General features: G+C 38.6%; 1 pseudogene; it reads left to right on the forward strand.

Moving 5' to 3' along the window:
* Window positions 1-11502: 11502 nt before the first annotated feature.
* LOC102441208 overlaps window positions 11503-24335 on the forward strand; it is a 14258-nt pseudogene continuing 1425 nt past the window's right edge.

Here is a 24335-nt window from a genome sequence, read left to right on the forward strand (position 1 = left end):
AAGAGAAAAAATATCTAGTAGCAAACACAGCATATTCAAGAATTTAATATATAATTCACTCATTTAATCATTTATTTTCTCAACATATATTTATTTAATTATAGAATTAGTTAATTATTAATTTATTAAATAGTTTAGTGTAAGACTATAAGATAAACAATGCTTTCAAACAGTTGAAAGAGATAATCAATGAGTAAATAATATTGGGACAATTTGGATAAGCCAAACCCAATGTCACTGAGGCCAAGATGCATACACTTTCTATAGGAGGTCCTGAAAGTCGTAAGACATCGAACGATACAATGTAGGATAAAAAAGGTTCCTGATAGGTGAAAAACATTTTAAAGTTTTTATGAAACTGTTAGAACTATGTTCTAACACATTTGACTACAGATAAGATTGTATAAAGCAAATCCTCATTTTATTTGGAAATCTTCCAAGATAGCATTCAAGTTTTTAGCATGCAAGCTTTTTTAAAAAAATAACAAAAATGAAAAAGTATTAGTTTTATGGCACGAGGAGGATTACAACTACATGATGCCTAATTTAATTAGTGTTCCACTGTTATGTTTCTTTGTCCTCATTGAATTTTCAATTATTCGCAGTCACATCTTGGGAATCAATAAGTATGTAAATTAACACATTCACCCCATTTCTTTCTGCCTGTGAAACACAGAAGATTCTTGTGGATCAAGATATATTTCTGATGTCTAAATATTGCTTGATTTCACATTGGTAACTATAAGATTTACATGATGTCTTCTTTGATCTGAGATTTTTATGATATTTATTAGAGATTAATTGAACTTTATTTTATACGCATTAGTTGATTACTATCTCTTATGGGGTTTGAGAAAATTAGGAAAATGATTTCTAAATAGGTATTTCATTCTTAAAATTTATTAAAAATGAAGTTTTACCTCATGTGACAATACCAAATTCCCTATTTCATAAATTATTAAATTAGAAAATTTATTGATTTATTTTCTTTATGTAATATGTTTTTTAACTTCTATTATTTTATTGTGCCAATATATCTTATTTAAATAAAACTCAAAACATTAATGGATAAGAAATTAGAAGTATCTAAATACTTTGTACTAAACATTACAGTGATGAATAAATTCTTAAAGTAGTCTGTTAGTTTAACTTAGGTGAACTTTCAAAGAAATAGAAATATTTGCCAATAATTGAAACACTGTAAGATAATAAAAAGGGGAAATATCCCAAAAGTATGATGTTTAACTTTTAATCACTAAATGTTCAGAAATGTGGAGAAATAGCAGATTACTTGAAGAGTAAAATTATTTGAAGAGTTATTTAAAGTGTTCAAAATCTCATTTTCTAAAGTAAATATCTTAAAGATTTTTTGAACTTTTATACAAATGTTTTGAAAAAGGACTATTATGAAAATTTCTTTTTTAAGATGTTATTTACCTTTGCTTCTGGGGGAAAAATCATCCTTGCTCTATTTGTAGATGCTTTATACATTTCAATATAAATTATTTAGCAAAGTAGTTAAGGCTAAATATCTTCTACTGAACATTTTCATCATAATATCTTTTAAAAGTTATAGATATTAAGTAATAATTCAAGGATTGCAATGACTGCTATGGCTATGGCAATTATTATTGCTTTTTTGAGAGGCAGGGGTTACCCCTTATCAGAGTTATAAGTTCCATTCTATTACTTTATTGTGAAATAAAGTAAAACAAAACATTTTCATGAATTAATTTAGAATGTTATCAAATAATTTTTCTGAATGTTTTGTGATGACGTTATTTTTCTCCATAGTAATATAGTGAGTGACATTGATTGATTTTCAAATATTAAACCAAATCATTTTTTTTAATTAAATTTATTGTTCAATCTAATATGTAGGTTTCAGGTGTGGGTTTCTATGTCACAAGATCTGTATATTGCACTGTGTGCCCACCACCAATAAACTCTATTGGGTCTTGCAGCAGCAGTATTCTCCATTCTGATGGATTCAGTTTAGTATAGTGTTAGATAGGATTTTTGCTTCTACAATCATGGGAAGTTTGGCAAGTAATTTTCCTTTCTTATAAAAGCCATATCATGTTTTGTTCTTAGGGCTGAGTTGTTTTTATAAAACAATTGATTTCTCTTTGGAAGGAAATTTTCATAGGAAGATTTTAAATTACAAATGCATTTCTAATATATTAACTACTATTTTATGTTAATTCTAGTGTCAGTTTTTAAATTTAAATGTGTGTTTTCAACAAATTTGTATATTTTATATAATTTTTCAAATTTATTGGCATGAATTTGTTTATAATATACTTTCATTGCCTTTTAATGTTTATAGAATTTGTAGTGTATCCTCTTTTCATTTCTGTTGTTGATAGAAATTTTTCTTGATTAATATTTGTAGGAGTTTGTTAACTGTATTAGTCATTTTAAAAAATAACTTTCAAATTTGTGGAATTTATTATATTTTTCTTTTCTATTCCACTGATATTTGCTATTATTATTTTTTCCTTTTACTTTATCTTATTTTAATTTACTATTCTTTCTCTAGCTTCTTGAAATGCTTATGTCATTGATTTCCAGCTTGAGTATTATTGAAATTTCATTCTAAAAAATACCTTATTTGTATGCCAAATGTTTTAATGGGTTGCATTTTCATTACTACTAAAGTTCACATTTCTAATTTCCATTTCAGTTATTTAGAAAAATATTATTTAATTTTCAAATTAAAAAAATTATCAATTTATTATTGATTTCTAATTGTGTTGTTCAATTCTATATGTTTCTGGGTATTTTTGTGTTTGTCCTATCAGCCTAAGAGACATATGTTAAAATTTCTAGTCAGTATGTAGATCTATCTGTTAGTAATGTTTCTGTTCATTCTGTGCTTCATTTATTTTTTAGCTTGTATGACTAAGTTGATACCGATTCACAGAACTAATTAAATGCTAATTAATGTTTATTGAATCAAAAATACTTGAGTTTTTGTCAAATATTTAATTTTCACATGCAATTTGGAATATTAGTACAACTTTGTATATTACTTTTGGAGAATAATGTGTTTGTATAATACCATTTGTGGCCTGGTGCATGAAATTTGTGCACATTAAAAGGGAATTAATTAGAAGAAATATTTTAATATTGCTATTTGCCCTTTCTCTATAATAGAAGTGTCAGAGATGAAAGAAAATTAGTAAAATGTATATAAAAATTTTCCTCCTGTCAGAATCTGGGGCACACCACGGGACCCAGAGTCAAGTCCTCGCCCACCCACGTGCACCTCAAAATCTTGTGAGGCCCAGACCTGGCCAACCCCCCTCATTGAGATAGATCCAGACCTGGCCATTTCCACCCTTGCCAAGCCCTGCCAGGTGGGGGCGCAACCTGAGGTCCCCTGTCAAGCCCCAACAGGTGGGGGGCATGCCTTGAGGTCCCCATCAAGCCCCGCCAGGCGGGGACACAGCCTCAGGTCCCACGTTAAGCCTTACTGGGCGGGGGGCATGGCCTGAGGTCCCCCGGCCTGGGATGAGGGGAGTAGCCTGAGGCCCCCCATCAAGCCCTGCCAGGTGGGAGGTGTGGCTTCAGGCCCCCCGGCCTGGTGCCAGGGTGGGGGTGTGTAGCCTCAGGTACCCTGGCAAGGTGCCAGGGCAGGGGGCGTGGCCTGAGGTCCCCCGTTTAGCTCCGCCGGGTGGAGGGCATGGCCTGAGGTCCCCTGGCCTGGCACTGGGCAGGAGACACAGCCTGAGGTTCCCTGGTCTGGCGCCGGGGGAGGGGGCATGGTCTGAGGTCCCCTGTCAAGTCCTGCAGGGCAGGGGGCATGGCCTGAGGTCCCTGTCAAGCCCTGCAGGGCAGGGGACACAGCCTCAGGTCCCATGTTAAGTTCCATCGGGAGGGAGGGCACAACTTCAGGACCCCGTCAAGTTCTGCTGGCTGGGGGGCACGGCCTGAGGTCCCCCGGCCCAGGGTCATGGCCTGAAGTCCCCTGTCAAGCCCCATAGGGGTTTGGGGGGTGAAGCCTCAAGTCCCTGCTGATTACTCATTAAGGCTCATTATGGGAACTTAGCCTCTGCTGTGGGTGTAGTCATCTTTGTGGCAGAGTGATGGTCAATTTGCATATTCCCTATTTATTATATAGGATATTAAGAATTTTTGTAATTTTTAATATATTATATGCACTTAAGCCTTATAAAGTATCTTAACCTAGCTCCCAGAAGTCAATAATCTAATATCTTGTGGTAGAAACTTGCTCAGACTTACATGTAGATAAAATTCTATAACCTGTCCTTCTTTATTGGTAATACTAGAGACCCAGTGCACAAAATTCGTGCATGGGGGAGAGGGGTAGTGTGTGTTCCTCAGCCCAGCCTGCACCCTCTCCAATCTGAGACCCCTCGGCGGATGCCCGACTGCCGGTTTAGGCCCGATCCCTGTGGGCAGTTGGATATCCCTCTCTTAAACCAGGACCGCTGGCTCGTAACCACTTGCCTGCCTGCCTGCCTGCCTGATCGCCCCTAACCACCTCTGACTGCCTGCCTGGTTTCCCTTAACCGCCTCTGTCTGCCTGCCTTATCACCCCTAACTGCCTCTGCCTGACTGCCTGATCACCGCTAACCACCTCTGCCTGCCTGCCTGATCACTTCTAACCTCCTCTGCCTAACTTCCTGATTGCCCCCTAACCACTCCCCTGCTGGCCTGATCACACTCCTAACTGCTTGCTCCCCAACCCCAGCTTGATTGTGTCCCTAACTGCTTGCTCCCCCATGCCAGCCTGATCATGCCCCTAGCTGCTTGCTCCCCCACGCTGGCCTGGTTGCCCCCTAACTGCTTGCTCCCCTGCTGGCCTGCTGACCCCTAACCATCGCTGCTTCAGCCCCTGCCACTGTGGCTTTGTGAGGGAGGAAGTGGGACGTCTAGAAGACGTCCACTCGACCTGGTCTAATTAGCATATTACTCTTTTATTAGTATAGATTTTGATGAAAGTGTACAGCAAGTTTATCTGAAGGAAACTAGAGCTTTTAGATTCCTAATGCTAATGGCGGAAAATTTGACTGCACTAAATATGTTGAAAATTTAGCCTTGACAGCTTGAAAAGATAAATGAAATCCAATTTTGCTACTTGAGTCATTATTTAAGTTTTTGCCTGGGGTTAAGGTAAGCCTTGAAGCCATCACCTTCATCGATCACCTGCATTGCTTCTGGATGCTAGGAAAATTGGCTCAGCACAGATGATTTATAGGGAATGATATTTCTTGTATACCATGTACATGTCACTAAATTATACCAGGAAATTTAAAAAGAAATAAATTTAGAAAAAAAATTAAGTATATAAATAATTTTAGAAATCCTAGAAGTTAGTAAAAAGTTCAGTTTCATTGAGAATCTTACAAACTAAAAGCCCTAAACATAACTTTTTAAGCAACTGCTCAGAAATCTGACTTTTAAAAATTGTCAAAGAGCAGAGAACTGGAGTAGAAATCATACATTGCTGTATATGTCAAAAGAATAAGGTTATGTAATTTTTCCCCCTTTGGATTGGATATCATAGAGGTTAGAGTCTTGGTTTCCTATGTAAATGTATACAATTCATGTTTAATGCCTAAATACTAAATGAATGACTCAATTTATGCTTCACCATTGAATTAAACATGATAATTATAGGCCTTTTCTTTCAACTTAATAATAATAGTCTATATGAATTGAGCACATACCCATTATGTGTGAGGTACTGAGGGAAATGAACAGATAAGGAATGCACAGGATCTGCTTTTAAGGAATCATGGTTTAGTAGAAGACAGAAAACGGACACTCAGGAAAAGATGGATCATGTTCTAAGTACAGATGTTCCCCTATCTTACAATGGTTCAACTTACAATTTTTCAACTTTACAATGGTGTGAAAGCAATATGCATTCAGCTGACACCATATTTCAAATTTTGAATTTTCATCATTTCCTGGACAAACAATGTGAGGTCATACTCTGTCAGGATGGTGGACAGTGGCAGCGAGCTGCAGCTCCCAGTCAGCAATACCATCATTAGGGTCAACAACGAATACTCCATAGTTATTGTGTTGCCAGCATTTTTTAGATACTGTGTTTTGTCTTTTCACATCTCATCACATCTACAAAATGCCAATCTGTGTCTCCTGCTTCTGGTGAGAAGAGGAAAGCAGTTACTCTTGAGTTGAAATTCAGAGGTGACACTCGAACTCATTTTTTGGTTGATTTTTCTTTGTTAAATGGCATTTTGAATATATAAAATAAATATCAAAAATATAAGTCTTTGTTTTACTATGGTTGAAAATATCAAAAAATTTCTATATGTGACGTGGCACCAGCGTTAAGTTAGGGTTTTTTAAAATGCTGACACGCAGAGCTCAAAAGGTTCGCCATCACTGGTTTAGGCTAAGCTATGATGTTCGGTAGGTTAGGTGTATTAAATGCATCTTTGACTTACTATATTTTCCATTTATGATGTATTTATCAGGATGTAACCCCATCTTACATCAAAGAGCATCTGTAGTAAATTAATGACCATCATTAAGTAATAAAATCATGCTGAGGCACTAAAAAATAGAATACTTCCAGCTCTGTTAGTCAGGTTTTCCTTTTGTTTTAAATGGGGGTCATGAAGGCAATTATATTTGAACTGTCTCTTGAAGAATGAGTAAGATTTAAATGAATGTAAATTACTGGGAATTTTTCCACAGAGGTGTATTAGTAAACATGCAAAGAGGAAAACATAGGCTACTGATGACAATTCATGGAAGACAGGTGTGAGACAACTGTGAAGGGAAGTTGGAACCTTGTTTAGAATGGGCATTGGATCCTGAGACAGCAATGTAGATCCAGAAGTAACACTAGTTCTTCATTTCTCTGAATAGAAACAAAAATACACCAATTTTAGAAGATGAGAGCAGGAGAGCATTTCAGGAAACAATTTACTGTGTCTATTACCCAATCAATGAGTCTTCTTTTATAATCTGCAGGGGAGTTGTATGATTGAAACAGTGCTCTGATAGTTCTAGAAACATTGCGAGGGGAGCAGTGAAGCAAGAAGGCCATAAAGATGCCGTTTAGTGCCTCATCAGCACGTCTTAAGGGAAACGAGGACAGGGGATTCTTAAATCTATTTGTATAAAAAATGAATAAAACTTGGAAAGTGATTATTGTAGATCTTAGAAATAATTCCAAGAAAAGTAATGACTCCATGAATAAAATACACAGATCTGGAGAGACAACTGGAAAGGGCAATACAAATGGAAATTCCCACCTCATTGTTTCTTATCAGGGAAGCAATTTGGGGGCTAAGTCATTGCTGAAGGAAAATATTTGTAGTCATCAGTATAGCTATGAAGATCGAAGCCAAGAGTGTGAGCAGGCTTCTTACCGAGTTTATACAGGATGAGAAGAGTCATATAGCAAAGGCTATATGCTTAGTGCTTTCTCCCAATTAATTCTATAAATAATCCAGTAAAGGGCAAGGAAATGAGTTTTCAGATAATTTAAAGGATGACAGGAGATGGAGTATAACTGAATTCAATAAAATTTTAGAAGGAAAAGTTGGTAGTTATATGAAGTACAACAGAGAGATGGACAAAAGTAAGGACTGGTAGTCAAGCATTCTAATGTATAGTAGTGAGGCACCTGTGGGATTCTAAGAGTGCAGTTTTCAGAAATTGAAGAATTCAGGCATGACAAGGTATCAATTTTGTTTATTCTCCATCAGTCATTCACAACATATTTGTGAAGAACTGCCAATGAGTTTTAGGTATTGGGGATATGGTTGTGAATCAGAATTCCTTCTCTCATGCTTCTTACATTCTCATGGGGACACTGTCAATAAACACATATGTAGTAAGTAGTTATGAATAAGAATAAAAATAGGAAAGGATGGAGAGAGCTATGGAATTTATAGTCCCCAACTTAAAAGGAGATGCTTTTCTTCACTCATCTCTCAAGGCTCCACCCTGGAGTCAGAAAGAAGCATGATCACAGGCTTGTTTCGTCAATTAAAAAATTGCGAAGTGGCATTGGAGAGGATAACTCCTTAGTTTTGCCCTTTCTTACAGAGAACCGTCCTCAGAATGTATAGGACTCTGTTCTTTCATTTATACGTGAGAATAGCCTTTCTGCAAAAATTTAACAGCTTTGTAGATGTTGTGAAGTGAGTAGCAAAATAAAATTGCAGAATATATTGGCAGTACCCAAATACCTTTTTTTGCCTCTGTCTGTCTTAAACAGATCTGGAAGAAGAGCAAGTTATTTCATTTTAAATTACTAGTTGCCTTAAATATATTAAGGGCCAAGTTAAGAGAATAATGCACTTGCCTCCTACTGACATGGCTTGATCATATTCTCAACTAAATTCAATGAAATTAACAAATATGAAACCTTTTGTAATGATATATGGGTCCATGTTGGGAGAGTTATAGACTTTAGCATGCACAAATAAGAAATTCCTAAGCAGGCTTTGATTTAATTTAATACTTTGACAAGTTCAGGTTGTTTAATTAAGCATCACAGTTCAAGAACAATCAAAGCTAGGCATTGGGGAGAAGGCCCTTTCACTATCTTGATTAGCTTTGCACTATTTTCTTTCGGATATATATATATAAATATATATTTATATATATCCGAAAGAAAAAAATATATATATTATTGATTTCAGAGAGGAAGGGAGAGGAAGAGAGAGAGATAGAAACATCAATGATGAGAGAGAATCACTGATGACTGCCTCCTGCACGCCCCCTAATGGGGATGGAGCCCACAACCCAGGCATGTGCCATTGACTGGAATCAAACCCAGGACCCTTCAGTCCGCAGGCCGACACTCTATCCACTGAGCCAAACCAGCTAGAGCTGCACTATTTTCTTAAAATGAAAATATCTGTAAACACAGAAGGTAATTAAAATTGCCTTATATACTGTTTAGTGGAAGGTATGTAATGACACTCTTCCTTTATTTAAAACCACCTTTGGTATTAAATGTTGTCCTAACTAAAAAGTAATACACCACAATGACTTTTATTACAGAAGATAATTTATGAAATAGGTAGCCAATGGAATTGATGTCAGACTTTTATCCACAAGCTTTATTTAATTTCATTTTGCTCACTATTTACTAAGGGTTGTTATTGCAGTAGTCACTATCTCAACTGACATTCTGCCTGTTTATATTTTTTAAAGTGGTTTTGTTTCTTTATTCTCACAGAGCACTGGAGCTAATTACAGCTGCTCGCTCTTCTATTTCAACCCTCAATGCTCTCAGTTTTCTTTGGGTTTTGCTTTCACTGACAGTCACAATAGTTTTTTCCATTTTGTGTCTGATCCTCTTTCATATACAGCCAGGAGAGGAGCATCCTATGCCGCAGAGAATGAAAAGGCTTTTAGAACTAATTTTCATTTTCTGTGCAATGCCCATGGCATTCTCAGAGTGTGTGATGTGCTATCATCAGGCTTTGATTATGCAATTGAAATGCAAAAAGTTTAAAAGCTCAGCTTTATTGGCCTTATCAGCAGTTTGCACTCTTCCAAAAGCTCTTTTAGAACAAATACATGGTCAATTTTGGTCAAAAATTACTACATGTTTTAGGAAAAGGATTCTAATAGATGATGCTTAAAGAGGAACTGGCATTTTGAAATGTTATAGTCTATTTTATACCAGTTTTATTAAGTTTTTTCCTATTAAAAACTGTATAATTTGAATATGATTGGAATTTGGGAAAAGTACCCAAATGTACCTTTTTTCTCAATTTGCTGGCAAAGACTTAGAAGAATAGATCTTTATAAACATATCCTATATAGAGGGAAATGAAGTGAAAACTTGCAAGTCTTCCTCTTTGCGGAAGCTATTCTGAACTGGAGTGGACCTTGAATAACTAAAGAGAAAGGAATCTAGCCTGCCTCAGGAAGGACCTAAGTGTGTGTGTGTGTGTGTGTGTGTGTGTGTGTGTGTGTGTGCGCGCGCGCTCATGTACATGCTCACATAATTCTAGACTGGTCCAGAAAAGACTTCAATAAAAATGCAGAATCCGAGAAACTTCAACTGGGATTTATGAATCTTGCAGTTGCTTCCTTAAGACAAGAGTAGAACTAAAAAAATGAGCTAGTGAAAAATGTGAATTGCTGTATTTTTTTCTTCCTCTACTGATTGAGATATTGCTTGGAGCATATAGAAGCTGATATAGGGTAAAAGATTGGACTATACCAAAATAAAGGATAGTTTCATTTCTTTTTAAAACTGATATATTGATATTCACATTAAAATGATGTTGTGGCCCTGGCTGATGTGGTTCAGTTGGCTGGGCATCATCCAGTGTACTGAAAGGTTTCCCATTTGATTCCTGTCAGGGCACATGCTGGGATTGCAGGCTCCATCCTTGGTAGGGAGAGTGCAGGAGCCAGCTGCTTGACGCTTTGCTCTCACATCCATGTTTCTTTCTCTCTCTCCCTCTTAATCTCTCCAAAAAATCAATTAAAAATCTTTTTTAAATGATATTGAGGCCATTTCAGAAATGGGAGAGTAAATGCTGAATTACAGAATTACTATCTAGCTTATCCTATCTAATAAAAGAGTAATATGTAAATTAACCATCACTCCATGACAAAGATGGTGGCGCCCATAGTGGCGGGGCAGGACGCTGGTGGCGTCACCCTGGCAACGTGAGCCCAGCAGGCATTGCCTTCGCGACCTGCAGGCAGGTCACCCGGCACTTGAGCAGGCAAGAACGGCCTGCAGGCAGCCCCCAGCAGGTCCTGCTTGCAGGTCGCTGTGGTGATCCACGAGCAGGAAAGCACGGTCTGCAGGCAGCCCCCAGCAGGTCCTGCTCGCACATCGCCATGACGAGCTGCAAGCAAGCAAGCGAGGCCCGCAGGCAGCCCCCAGCAGTGATTCGTGAGCAGGCAAGCGCGGCTGGCAGGCAGCATCCCGCCCTGGCCACAGCTCAAGGGAGAGAACAACACGCATGCGAGGCCAGGAGCCTGAGAGAACAACACAGAGAGGCGCCTGCTCCAAGCCTCTGTGGTGTGGATGGGGGCAGGCCTTCAACGGGGACACAGACACACACACACACACACACACACACACACACACACACACACGGCGCCTGTGCCTGCTCCAAGCCTCGGACGCGGCTGGGGGCAGGCCCCCAGTGGGGACACACACACATACACACACACACGCGCCGGCAACTGCTTCGAGCCTACGTGTGTGGCTGGGGCAGGCCCCAGCGGAACACACACACACACACACACACACAAGGGTGCCTGCTCAGAGCCTCTGCTGCCAGACTGTGACCATCAATAGGACATCCACTGAGGGCTCCTGGACTGTGAGAGGGGGCAGGCTGGGCTGAGGGACCCCCACCCCCCAGTGCACGAATTTTGTGCACCGGGCCTCTAGTCCTATATAATAAAAGCCTAATATTCAAATTGTCTCCTCGGGTGGCCATTTGACCGGGAGTTCAACTGCTCGCTATGATGTGCGCTGACCACCAGGGGGCAGTGTGGAACATGGAAGGTGTCGGCAATGCAGCACTGGCAGTGGGCAGCAGTGAAGGTGCTACTGGTCCTGATGAGCCCCAACGAGAGGGGCACTTTGGTGGGATGGTGCAGCAGGTGAGTGGGTGGTGCCAGGCCAAGGCGGGTGTGAGCGGGGGCCCAATTGCCCCACCAATCACCCCACAGACAGTGACCAGTGGCAGCGGCAGGGGATGGGGCCACTGCCCGACTCCCAGGCACTGAGGGAGCCAGGTGGGGGGCCAGGCCCTGATCGATCACCCTGCTGGTGGAGCAGGTGACGGGGCGGCACCAGACCAAGGCAGGGTGCCAGGTGGGGTGGCAGGGCTTCAAGGCTGGGGGCATGAGCTGGGGCTGCGAGGCTGGAAGCATGAGCTGGGGCCGGATCTCTGCAGACCAACCCGAGGGATCCCACCTGTGCACAAATTTGTGCACTGGGCCTCTAGTCTGTATATATAAAAGCTTAAGTGACTGAATGACCGAAGACTGAAAGACCAATCGCTACGACACACACTGACCACCAGGGGAAGATGCTCAATGCAGGAGCTACCTCCTGGTGGTCAGTGCACCCCCACAGCAGGAGTGCTGCTCAGTTGACAGATGGGCACCAGACGCAAGGCTCACAGCTGGCCACCAAACTGCAGCGAGCTTACCAAGTGGTGGCGGCAGGCACAGCGGGGCCAGAATGAGCAGGAGTGGCTGGCAGGAATGTAGGTGGCATTGGACTGCCGGTTTTGGTCCGATCCCCACAGGCTACTCCAAGGGACCCCACCAGTGCACGAATCTGTGCACCAGTCCTCTAGTTTTCATATAAGACATCATGTCCTTAGATCTTAGAAGAACACATGTCACATTTTTACAGGATAGATTAAGTAGCCTTGGAAATAATAGTGATCAAGTTACCCTCCCTCAACCATGAATATAAACTGCCATATTAGATTAGCAATATTGACCTCACTACATTATGTTCTACTCATGAAAATGAGATCTGTATGTGACAAAGTCCTAGCACCAAGGAAACCTGGGGGAGAAAATGAACTGCAGATTCCTTACAGAATGAAAGATCAAAAGATATGTTCCATTAAACTTTAAACCAGAGAAATTCATCTGTCTGCCCCAGTGCCTGGTGTCAATCAATGACTCAGCTTTAACTGGATTATGGTTAAGCCAGAATGGTCATGCAAGAGAGGATTTCAGACAACCAGTCCCTGAAGAGATTGCTATTCTAAGACTCAACATGAAAGAGAAAGGTTTTTGCTGCATAGCAAGGAAACCTCATTCACCTTTCAAGATATAGCAAAAAGAACTGTACACCATATTTGCCATACTCACACACAAAAATAGGATAATTATTAGAAATGTGACACAAATGGATAGATATTTTGTGTCTTATTTCTTTCTACGGATTTGTGGCCTTTCTCTTCCTTTTAATTTGATTAGTATAATTTAAATTAAGATTCCCATAGGCTATGGAGCTAAGCAAACTGGTGATAATCTAAAGTCTCAATGTAAAGCTATAGCTTTTATAGTTATTAACAGTTTATTAAGGAATTCCAACTCATTGCGATATCAAGAGGAAACTTTTTTTCAGTAACTATCTGCTACCTGTGCTTTGTTGAATCTCCCCTTTCCACTGATTGGGCCATTTCTTTGCAACAATTTAGTCAAATTCCTGTAACTTTTTAGTTGTGCCAGTTGTTAGAAAAGTCTAAATTTTGTTATTAAAACCCAGGCCTATTCATTACAAAAGTTTAATATGTCAATTTCAATGTTATGGTTCACTTTGAAAAATGCAGATTCAGTAAGTCACATTGAGATTCATACATGTTCAATGGCATCATGTGAGAAGTTGATCTTGTGGTACAAGTAGAAATTACAGATAAAATAATGTCTGAATTAAAATATTTTTATTTTAATCTTCACATAAAACCAATGAAGTAGATTAAGTCTGCATATTTTCTGTTGGTTAGTTGCAATTTGGTTTTTCACTTTTATGTCAGAAGAGAAATTTAATTTAGCGCATACATTGACTACATGAAATGAGTCAAGATTTGTGACTCCTTTGGCCATAATTACATATAAAATCTTTGAAACATGAATAAGTTTCTTTTTTTTAAAGCAGAGTGTGGGGAGATTTTAAATTGATATTGTTTGAATTTATATACATTATATATATTGACTATATATGTTATATATAATTTTATAGTGAATTAATGAGGCTGACATGTCAACCTTTTAGGTATGATTCAATTTTATTATGAACACTTAGTAGATAAAATATTAATCTGTATAAATATTTTAAAACTGGGTAACTTTTTGACTTATTCAAAAGTGTTTGAAAAAATTATTTTCTAATAGAAAGCTGGTCAAATATTAACATTTTTATCCTAGTTGCGGAAACACCCATGAGATGGAAAGCATGCTGACCTGCGTTCTGCATCATGGGTTAAACAGGAAAATAGATGAAGGATAACTAGAGATCATGGTGAGATTGAAGTGCCATCTGTGTATCTCCGCAGCGTCTGTCATCGTGGCACCTGGGCGTGACAGGGAAATATGCCTGTGCACATTTGCAGCACAACTTTGAGGTGCAGAGTCCTGGTGACCTCAAAGAACTGAGGACTTGGAGTGGTTTTATGGATTTCCCTTTCCAGTCTCTGGCTCAGCTTCCAATATATCTCATTAACAAATAGTAATCAAATAATAGTTTTCACTTGGCTGCTTATAATAAAATGACCCTCTCCACTTTATGGCTTCTACTCAGACAAAAAGCGCTAAATGCCAAAGTAGAACTATAGCTCCTGTTTATAGTCTCTTTGCATATAAGGAACGCAACTGTGACTGATGTTTATAGCTAAGCCTTTTAATTAAATAACGGTCTTCCCTTGAACAGTGAAAAATTTTGAAAGGTAATTTGTGTTCATTAAAAACATTGCCTTACTTTCTTCCAAACACTCCAGTGTTTTCTTCTAAAAGATGTTGTTTTGTCATCTTCTGATTCAGCGTCTTAATTATTTTACTTTAATGGAAGAAACTCTGATAGCAAAAAGTAACTGCTTATTAAAACAGCTCATTTATCTATGACTCTTTATAATCAGTTCAATTGGATTATGATTTAGGTTATAATGCCTGTAGCATGTTTACTTATTAAAGGGCAATCATCAGGAATGACTTGTGTTTGTATTTTGACCTTCCTTCTAAACATTTAATATCACCTTTAAAACAGTGCACTAATAAAAGTACAGGTGAAATTCATTTGAGCACTGTATAATGAAGAGGATTATATAAAAGCATCTAACTCCACAATACCTAGCCCATAGCTTATCTCTTTACTTCCTTTTCCCCATTTCTAGATATTGAGAATTTTGAATTTTTAAAATATTTCAATAAGATAATTGACATATAATATTGTGCAATTTTAAGGTGTACAACATTTTTATTCGATACATTATATATTACAATATGGTTACCACTGTAGCATTAGCTAACATCTCTAACATGTAAAAATAATTATCAATTTTTTTATGTGGTGAGAACAAGTAATCTAGTTTCTTGAAGTTTATAATACAATACTAGTGGCCTGGTGCACGAAATTCATGCACGGAAGGGATGGTTCCCTCAGCAAGGATAGGGCCTAAACCAGCAGTTGGACATTCCTCTCGCAATCTGGGACTGCTGGCTCCTAACTGCTCACCTGCCTGCCTGCCTGATCGCCCCTAACTGCCTCTGCCTGCCTTCCTGATTTCCCCTAACCCCTCTGCCTGCCTGCCTGATCACCCCTAACCACTCTGCCTGCCTGCCTAATCCCCCCTAACCCTTCTGCTTCCTTGCCTGATCACCCCTAACCTCTCTGCTTGCCAGCCTGGTTGCTCTCAACTGCCCTCCCCTGCTGGCCTGATCTCACCACCAACTGCCCTCCCCTGCAGGCCTGATCTTGGCCCCAACAGCCCTCCTCCTTCTAGGCAGCACTGGCTCCTCACAGTTGACCCAGATTTTGTTCTTATTGGTCAGTTTCTATGCCAGTCAGTATCAAAAGCTCCGCCTCCTAGGCAGCCATTGGCTCCTCACAGTTGACCCAGATTTGGTTCTGATTGGTTGGTTTCTATGCCAGTCAGCGTCTCTGGGCCTATCAACAGGACCTGATCAGAAAGATGGGGCTGATCAGCAGCCCTGGTGAAGGCCTGGAGAGAAATGGAGGTGTGGCTGCTGGCCCAGCGGGAGAGAAAGAGAGAGGCAAGTGCTGATCAACAGCTGCCACACAGGCTATGGATCAGACCCTGCTTCTCTCCTTAGGCCTCTCTCTGGGCCTTATTTGCAGTCAGTGCTGGGTCACTGCACCTGCAGCCACTTCAGTCATTACTGGGTCACCATGGCAACCCAGCACTGACTGCAGGACTGACTTCCAGTAGTGGAGCCTCCAGTAGTGACAGACCCAGGGTTTTTACATATTAGGATTATTGACTATAATCTCTAGAACTCCAGGTCTTATTTATCCATTAGTTATAAGTTTGTACCCTTATACTATATCTCTTCAATTTCTCCCACCTTCTAAACTCTGTTTTCAGGATTTTAAAAATTCTAGATATAAATGAAATCATATAGTATTTTTCTTTCACTGTCTGACTTATCTCAGCATAATACCTTCAAGTTCATCCATGTTTTATAAATGTCAGGATTTCCTTCTTACTTATAACTGAATAAGATTCCATTGGTTGAACACATTTAATTGAATACCTCGCATGTTGAAGATGCCCTGGGAAGTACTATAGGGAATACAAAGATGAATCAGGCACTAACAAGTATGTGGGGAAGATGGACATGGAAAAGCTTCTTGAAGAGAGATAACATGTCTTTTCTTTGTGTAATCTCAGAAAACTAGTTTAGTACATGATCAATATTTGGTACTCAAAAATTGATTGATTCAATAAGTTTAATTTGTAAGAAATAATAATAAGTGGAACCATATACAATATACTGTAAACCCTAAGTTAATACATTTTATTTGAAGAACAAAGGTATTGAAGAGTGGTATTTCTTTAGGATCTTAAAATATTGGTAAATTATGATAGGGGAATAGGGCAAAGAATATGTAAAAAATACCTATATATGGATATGGTAGTATTGGTGTAGTTTTGCACTAGGAGTGGTTGGGATTTTTGTCACTAAAGTTGCATATGTGAGGAAAGACTCAGTGAGATTGAATCTGGAATGTCAGGTTCAAATCAATAACTTGAAGACTTCAAACTTTTTTGCATCCCACGTCTATGAAAAATGAAAGAATAATAGGCCGCGTGCATGTACTCTCTGAACTTGACTCCCACTTTTCCTATTAAAGCTGAGTTGTTCTTTCTATGCTTTGTAATGTTTTTATGTTGTTCTCACTTATAGATAAGTAGTGACCTTGTTTTTAGTCTATCTCCAGTTCCCAGAAAAATCTGTGGTGCAAAATATGAACTCAATAAATATTTTTAAATCACTGAATATGTAAGTAATTCCACATGATTCCATATGAAATTGTCAGCTATTGAAGATTTTTTGAGTAAAGACATCTCACCTCTGTTTCATTAAAGTCACCATAAAAGTTGGCTTGAACACATCTATCCATTGAATTGCGTTTGTGCTCATAAACTCATATACCAGTTATTATGGATGAACTGAATGGTCTATTATCAAAGATTAATCTTCCTATTTCCCATTTGCCTATCCAAGGTCATTGCTCTAGAAATATTTCTTACATTCAATTTTGACCTCTCTTTGGACCATTTCCATTGGCAAGCAAACATGCTGTTATTTTCCCATCTTAAAAAACAACAACATAGCATACAACTATCTTGACTCTATTTCCTCTATAACTACTTTCAATGGCATTTTATAGGGTTGGACACTCTTTTTAAGATAATCTCTTCCTTTGGCTTGTGGGCATCATATTCCTTTTATTAGTTCCTTCTCAATTTCATTATCTGCCTCCTCCTTACCCTTCTAATATATTAATTTTGGAGTGCTTTAAGGCTCAGTTCTATATCACTTTTAACACTCATCCCTTTGGTGAGCCCACCCAATATTATGACTTTTTATACCAATCCTACATTAATGACTCCTAAGGTTACATACAGCAGAAACTTTTGTCTGAAATTAAGACTTGTGTGTCTGATGGCCTTTGCAATATCTCTTTATTGCTCTCTAGGGAATATTTCCAGTATCTCCAATTAAACTAAAACCTTTTATTCCTATCCTTTCAAACTTCACCATCTTAGTAAAAGTCAACAACTTAGTTCTAGTTGATCAAGTTCAAGACTTTAGAATCATTCCTAATTTTCTTTTACACCTTTCATCCTATCCATAAATAAATAATGTTGGATCTACCTTCAAGAATATTTCTTACCTCTCTGCTACCATCTTTCAAAACTGATAATTAGAATAGTTTCATAATTTGTATTATTTTACCCATCTTTACTTTGCCTCCTTAGTCAATTCCCATCCCCACAACTAAAGCGAACCTTAGAAATGAAGTCAAATCATATTACTTCTCTGCTAAAATCTCCCAGTGTATTTCCATCTCATTCAAAGAAACAGTCAAAATCTCTACACAATCTAGCACCCATCATTTTCTCATCCCTGTTTTCATCTACTCACCCTATTATCTCTTCCAGTTTTTCCACACTCCTAATTCCTAACAAACATCAGGCATGCTCTTGTCTCTGAGAAAGAAGACTAGAGAAAAAGAACCACAATGAGTAATATAAAATAAGGGATTTATTATAGGCACTGACCATATGCAGTAGTGAGTATTTGTTAAATAGTCTATTGAGTTACAGTCAAGTTGGTGGCATAGGTAAAGGAAATACTTGAATTACAACTAAACTACACCCATCATTCAGAACCACCTGAAATCTAGCTGAACAGAAGTCCTACAAATAAGGACATAAAGAAGAAGCCACATCAGGAGTGGGAGGGGTAGAGATACAGAATGAGCTGGGTCCACACCCATATGTGGTGGATTAAAGGATAAAAATTGGAGGTATATCTCAGGTGGAGTTTCCTCCCTGAGATGAAAGAGGTCCAAGCTGCACACCAGCCCCCTCGCCCCCCTGCCCCCAGGCCAGGGTTTCAGTGTGAGTAAAAGAAGTCCCCATAACTTCTGGCTGCAAAAATCAGTGGGGATGTGGCTGAGAGAGATGGAGGGTTGCTGGAGTCACAGGAGTTTTTCTTGAAGGTCCTCACTTGAACTTATTCAGACTTAGTTTCTCTAAACTCAAGCACTGGAGCAGCAGCGAGAAAGACACTAGGGACACATGGGAGGAACTAAATTGTCTGACACAAGGGTGAGAGCTGGAGGGGCAGCTTTCTCCTTAAACAGAAGTGCTAGAAGACATCATTGTTCCTTTTCTGGTCCCTTCCCTCACAGAGTCAGCAGGCAGGGATCATATCTGAGTCTCCATCAACACTATCTGCTTCACCATGGTGATTCCCTGAAACCCCACCCCACCAAAGTTGCTGGCTCGTAAAAGCTGTTTTCTAATGGCTTTTCCATACAAATGGCTTATCTTGGCTTCTGCTTCAGACTTTCTAAAATCTCTCAAACAAGCGGCATCTGGACTCACCATGCCCAGTACCTCTCAGTAAGTGTCCCCAGGCCCAGAACTAGTGACAACCAGCCTTGTTTTCCATCTTGGCCTCTCCTGGGCACCTCAAAGTCCAGCACAAGTAGCAGCCATCTGAATATCACTTTGTAGCTCATACTAGGTAGACTTGGGCAGGGCACAGGTGGCAGGTGACCTTGGTTGCACCTCCTGGGAGGTGCCAGAACTATGTCCACAAGTGACACACTCAAGGGGTGGACTCAGTGGACATCAGAGCTCCGCTAAAATAAGTCCTACTCCATGAGGTGGGCTCTTGAACACTGGACTTCCACGATGGTCACTTGTAGTAGATTGGCCCAGGGCAAATCTGTCCCACTGATATGCCAACAGCAATCAAGGCTCAATTACAACAGAAGGATGTACACAGCCTACATGGAGGAGGGGGGTGCACCTGGAGTACCCAGCTTGGGTGATCGGGAAGATTGTGCCACTGGACTCTATGGAACACCTACTACATAAAGCCATTCTACTAATACAGAGAAGCCAACATAGGAAGTCTGCTAAAATGAGAAGCAAGAAAACATGCTCCAAGTAAAAGAATAGAACAAAACTCTGGAAAAAGAACTTAATAAAATGGAGACAAGCAATCTTCCAGATGCAGAGTTCAAAACACTAGTTATAAGGATGCTCAGTGAATTTAGGGGAGGAGAGGTGAACTTAGTGAGAACAACAACAAAACATAAAAACATAAAATTGGAATTAGAAAACATGAAAAAGAACCAATCAGAAATGAAGACACTCTAACTGAAACAAAGAATACATTATAAGGAATCAACTGTGGAATAGATGAAGCAGAATATTAAATCAGAGATTTTAAAGATAAGAAAGCAGAAAACAATCAGAACAGAAAAAGAATCTTAAAAAAATGAGGGCAGTATAAGGAACCTCTGGAACAACTTCAAGACTACCAACATTGGCATAATGGGGGTGCCAGAAGGAGAAGAGAGAGAGAGATCAAGAAATTGGAACCTGTGTGAAAAAAATAATGACAGAAAATACCCCTAACCTAGTGAAGGAAATAAAAATACAAGTCCAGGAAATGTAGAGTCCCAAAAAAGATGAATCTAAAGAGCCCTACACCAAGACACATCATAACTAAATGCCAAAGGTTAAAGACAAAGAGAGAATCTTTTTTTAAAAAAATATATTTTATTGTGTTTTTTTTTTTTTTTACAGAGAGGGAAGGAGAAGGATAGTTAGAAACAATGATGAGAGAGAACATTGATCAACTGCCTCCTGCACACCCCCAACTGGGGATGTGCCCTCAACCAAGGTACATGCCCTTGACCAGAATCAAACCTGGGACCCTTCAGTTCGCAGACCAAGGCTCTATCCACTGAGCCAAACCAGTTACGGCAAAAAGAGAATCTTAAAAGCAGTTAGTTATCTACAAGGGACCTCCCATAAGACTGTCAGCTCATTTCTCAACAGAAACTTTGCAGGCCAGAAGGGATTGACACAAAATAATCAGTGATGAAAAGCAAGGACCCACAACCAAGATTATTCTACCCAGCAAAACAGTCATTTAGAATCAAGGGATAAATAAAGAGCTTCCCAGACAAGAAAAAGCTAGAGGACTTCATCACCTCCAAACCAATATTATAAGAACTGTTAAAAGTATTTTTTAAGACTTTTAAGATTACCTCTCACACTTAAGTTAGACATGGCCATTGACCTGCTGTGGCAAATGAAATATGTGCACAAATGAAGTGTGTCAGTTTCTGGTAGGAGGATTTAATTGTAGGCAATTGGCTTTAAAATTCTTTTTTTCCCAGGTGGTGCTTGTAGTAGCCAGGGCTGAGATGGAGCCTTCATGAGCCTGGGGCTTTGCGTGAACAATGAGCTGAATATTATACTGCTCCATTTGGACACTGAGGGCAAGTGAGATATAAACATTTGTTGTATTAAGCCACTGAGAATAGATGGTGTCTGTTATTGCAGCCTAACGTAGCCCATCCTGACTAGTAAAGATGGTGATTTGTAGTGCTTATATCCTAAAGAAGAACCATCCCAGAATGTGCAGTTTAAAGTCACTTAGTCTCTTGTCATAAAATTCATACAGTGAGGAAGGGACCACAGATCCACAGATGGTGGGCAAATTCCTTGGTGGTTGGTATTAAGAGAACAAGTGTTAAGCCTAGGGAGAATGTGTGGGTAGCCATCTGTCTTTGGCCATGTGAACATGCTAATGTTCCAGGTCTTTAAGCAAAAGCAGAAAAGAGATGACAGCTTTCAGCTCAACAGATAATTTCTAGATGCCAAGCTGTTTTTGCTCTATTCCTTATTTCTCTAAGAAACCTTCAGATCCATTATTCTCAATTATCAACAAATAACTATATGTAAGCATAAATTTATTTTTATCTTATTGCTTGCAATAAATGTTTTGGAGCATTTGATTAGCTTGACCATGCATATTTGATGAAAAATGTGCACTGTTAAGATAATGTCACAAAACTCTTAGCATACTTAATTTACTTTATGTTGAAAAAGCAATACAATATTGTGGGAATTACTCTAAAAATGTTTCATACAAAGATGAATATTAAGTACATTTAGAATATGCTTAATCTCTTTATTTTGAACAATAACATTTAAAATGATTATTAATTTAATAGAAACTATTAATGACTAGTGCTTCACAATTATTTCTGAGAGAACTGGAATGTTTGTTAATTCCATGCTACTATAGTCTTTAGGACAATGCAATTTTATTTTTTTCAGACTAAACTAATGTGCATGTATAAAGTAGTATAATACAGCCCTAACTGGTTTGGCTCAGTGGATAGAGCATTGGCCTACAAACTGAAGGGTTCCGGGTTCAATTCTGGTCAAGAGCATTACCTTGGTTGTGGGCTCCATCCCAGGAGGTGACATAGAGGAGACAGCTGATCAATGTTTCTCATTGATGTTTCTAACTCTCTCTCCCTTCCTCTCTGTGAAATCATTAAAAAATATTTTTTAAAAACTTAAAGTAGTGTAATACAGTTACTAGTCAAAGTCCATAATAACTTTACCAGCCCATCTATTTAAAATTGCCTGGACTTTCCTTACATTTGATTAGGAAAGAGAGGTTTTTTTAAAATTTCTCAGGGGATATTAAAAGATCTCATATAACTTTTACACTAATACCTATGTCAAAGCCAATAAACACTTAATATGAACACATTATATGTCAAACACTGTGCTAAATACAAAGACACAGTGAAGAGCACAAAAAGGACCCATTTGAATGTACTTTATAGACCACATTCAGATCAATATTAAGCAATTAATTACACAAATAATTTGTTATGTTCTGATAAGTGCTACAAAGGGGGGCATGTAAGCTATTGTGAAAGAAAGTAATAAACATTTTTATCTGTAGTTCAGAGCAGTTTTTCTAGAAGAATAAAGTCTAAGCTAAGAGAACTACTTGAAAGATAGAAAGAAAGCAGGCAAAGGAGCAGGGGGAAAAAATCTTCCAGCTAGTGGAATCAGCTTTGCAAAAGCTAGGTAACTAAGTGTACAGAGAGAGAGAGAGAGAGATAAGTGTACAAAGAGAGAGAGAGAGAGAGAGAGAGAGAGAGAGAGAGAGCAGGAGAGATGGTGTTAGCAGACTATATATAATATATATATATATATATATATATATATATATATATATATATATATATAATGAGTGAATTAACTTTCCTAGGGAGTGCATTTAGAATGAGAACAAAGAACCTCTTCAGGACTTAGAAATCAGTGTTGAGGAAATCTTATGTTTAAAGTTGGAGGGTGAGGCCAGGCTGGCATGGGTCAGTGTAGAGCATCGCCCTATGGGATAGAAACTGTCAGTGAATCAGGAAGAAAAGAAAGTATACTGTCACAGAAAGCAAAGAAAGTCTTTCAAGAAAATGGAGTGGTGGCTGGGCCCCATCTCAAGCCAAATATTTTCACATAGAAATAGAGATCCTGTGTTGTGAGATCTGATTTTATTTTTTTTAAAGCAGAAATATAGATTATGTGAAATCCCTCAATTTTAATCAAAACTTAACTGGTAAAATTGTACAGATTCTGCCAATGAGTTGAAAATGATGCCATTTATGTTGTCTTATACCAAGATTTATAACCCATAGTGATAGCTATTTGGTTCAATCAGATATCTAGAAAATTAGCAAAAAGATTTGACCGTGATTCTTAATTTAACAGACATTGAAATGTTGTACAACCAGAAACAGGAACCTACTGAAAAGAGAAAATCTATTGAAGTTTTACAACCAGAAATGTTCAATTAATTGACAACTCTTGGTTGGAAGGCCTACTCTATATATGAGAGCATTAGATGTAGTCATAGTCTTAAAACTAGGAAAAAATGTGTACATAAGCAAAACGAGGCTTTATTATATGTTATTTTACTGCTTGCTTTATCTAATGCATAAGAAGAAAACCTCTTTCATCTTCCCTAATTCTAATTTCATCAGACATACCCCTAAGTACAAGAAAATTTGTTGACATCTTTGATAACGTAATTGTTACCTTCTCAGCAGAATGGCCAGCACCGCTGTGCACAGCCTGCATCTCTACAAGGATGTATTCCAGGGAATGCTAGTATATAAATCTCTCAGATCCCGGGCTGCAATGTGTATGGTGGCAGCTCTGCTTCTGCATTGGCCTCAACTGAAGCGTGACTCCTTCTCTGGAAGTCCCAAGTACTTTTTCTTTTACTTGACATTAGACTTGTTGCTGTATGTGCACAGCGACTCTTTCCTCCCTGCTAAAATCTGAAATGCACCTAAAAGCAGGAGGGAAGCCTGCCAATGTGTACTTACATTAGACTTTGAAGGAGGTTGACAAAGAAAGAATTTGAATAGAAAAGCTGACTACTAACTCAGTACCCAGGTCAAGTTCAAAATAATCTCTCCTCTTCTAAATCTAGACTTTGAAATAATACGTTTGATGTTTCTAGCAGCTATAAGCAGACTGCTCATTAATTAGAGCTTGAGAAGTTGTAACATTTTTTTTTATTTAAAATTACCTGACGTGCATTAGTATAACAGGAGATAGAGGTGATAAAATAACTTGACTGAATATTTGATCCTTTTGCTATATTAGAGTCACCCCCTGAAATTATAAACCATAATTTGATGAGCACATCCTTTTGTTTTTTACTTTTTAATATTTCTTATTTCTTAATATGCATGGAAACAGTAAGAATTGTGGTCA

This window comes from Myotis lucifugus, unplaced genomic scaffold, assembly GCF_000147115.1.
Source record: "Myotis lucifugus unplaced genomic scaffold, Myoluc2.0 scaffold_64, whole genome shotgun sequence".
Lineage (NCBI taxonomy): Eukaryota > Metazoa > Chordata > Mammalia > Chiroptera > Vespertilionidae > Myotis > Myotis lucifugus.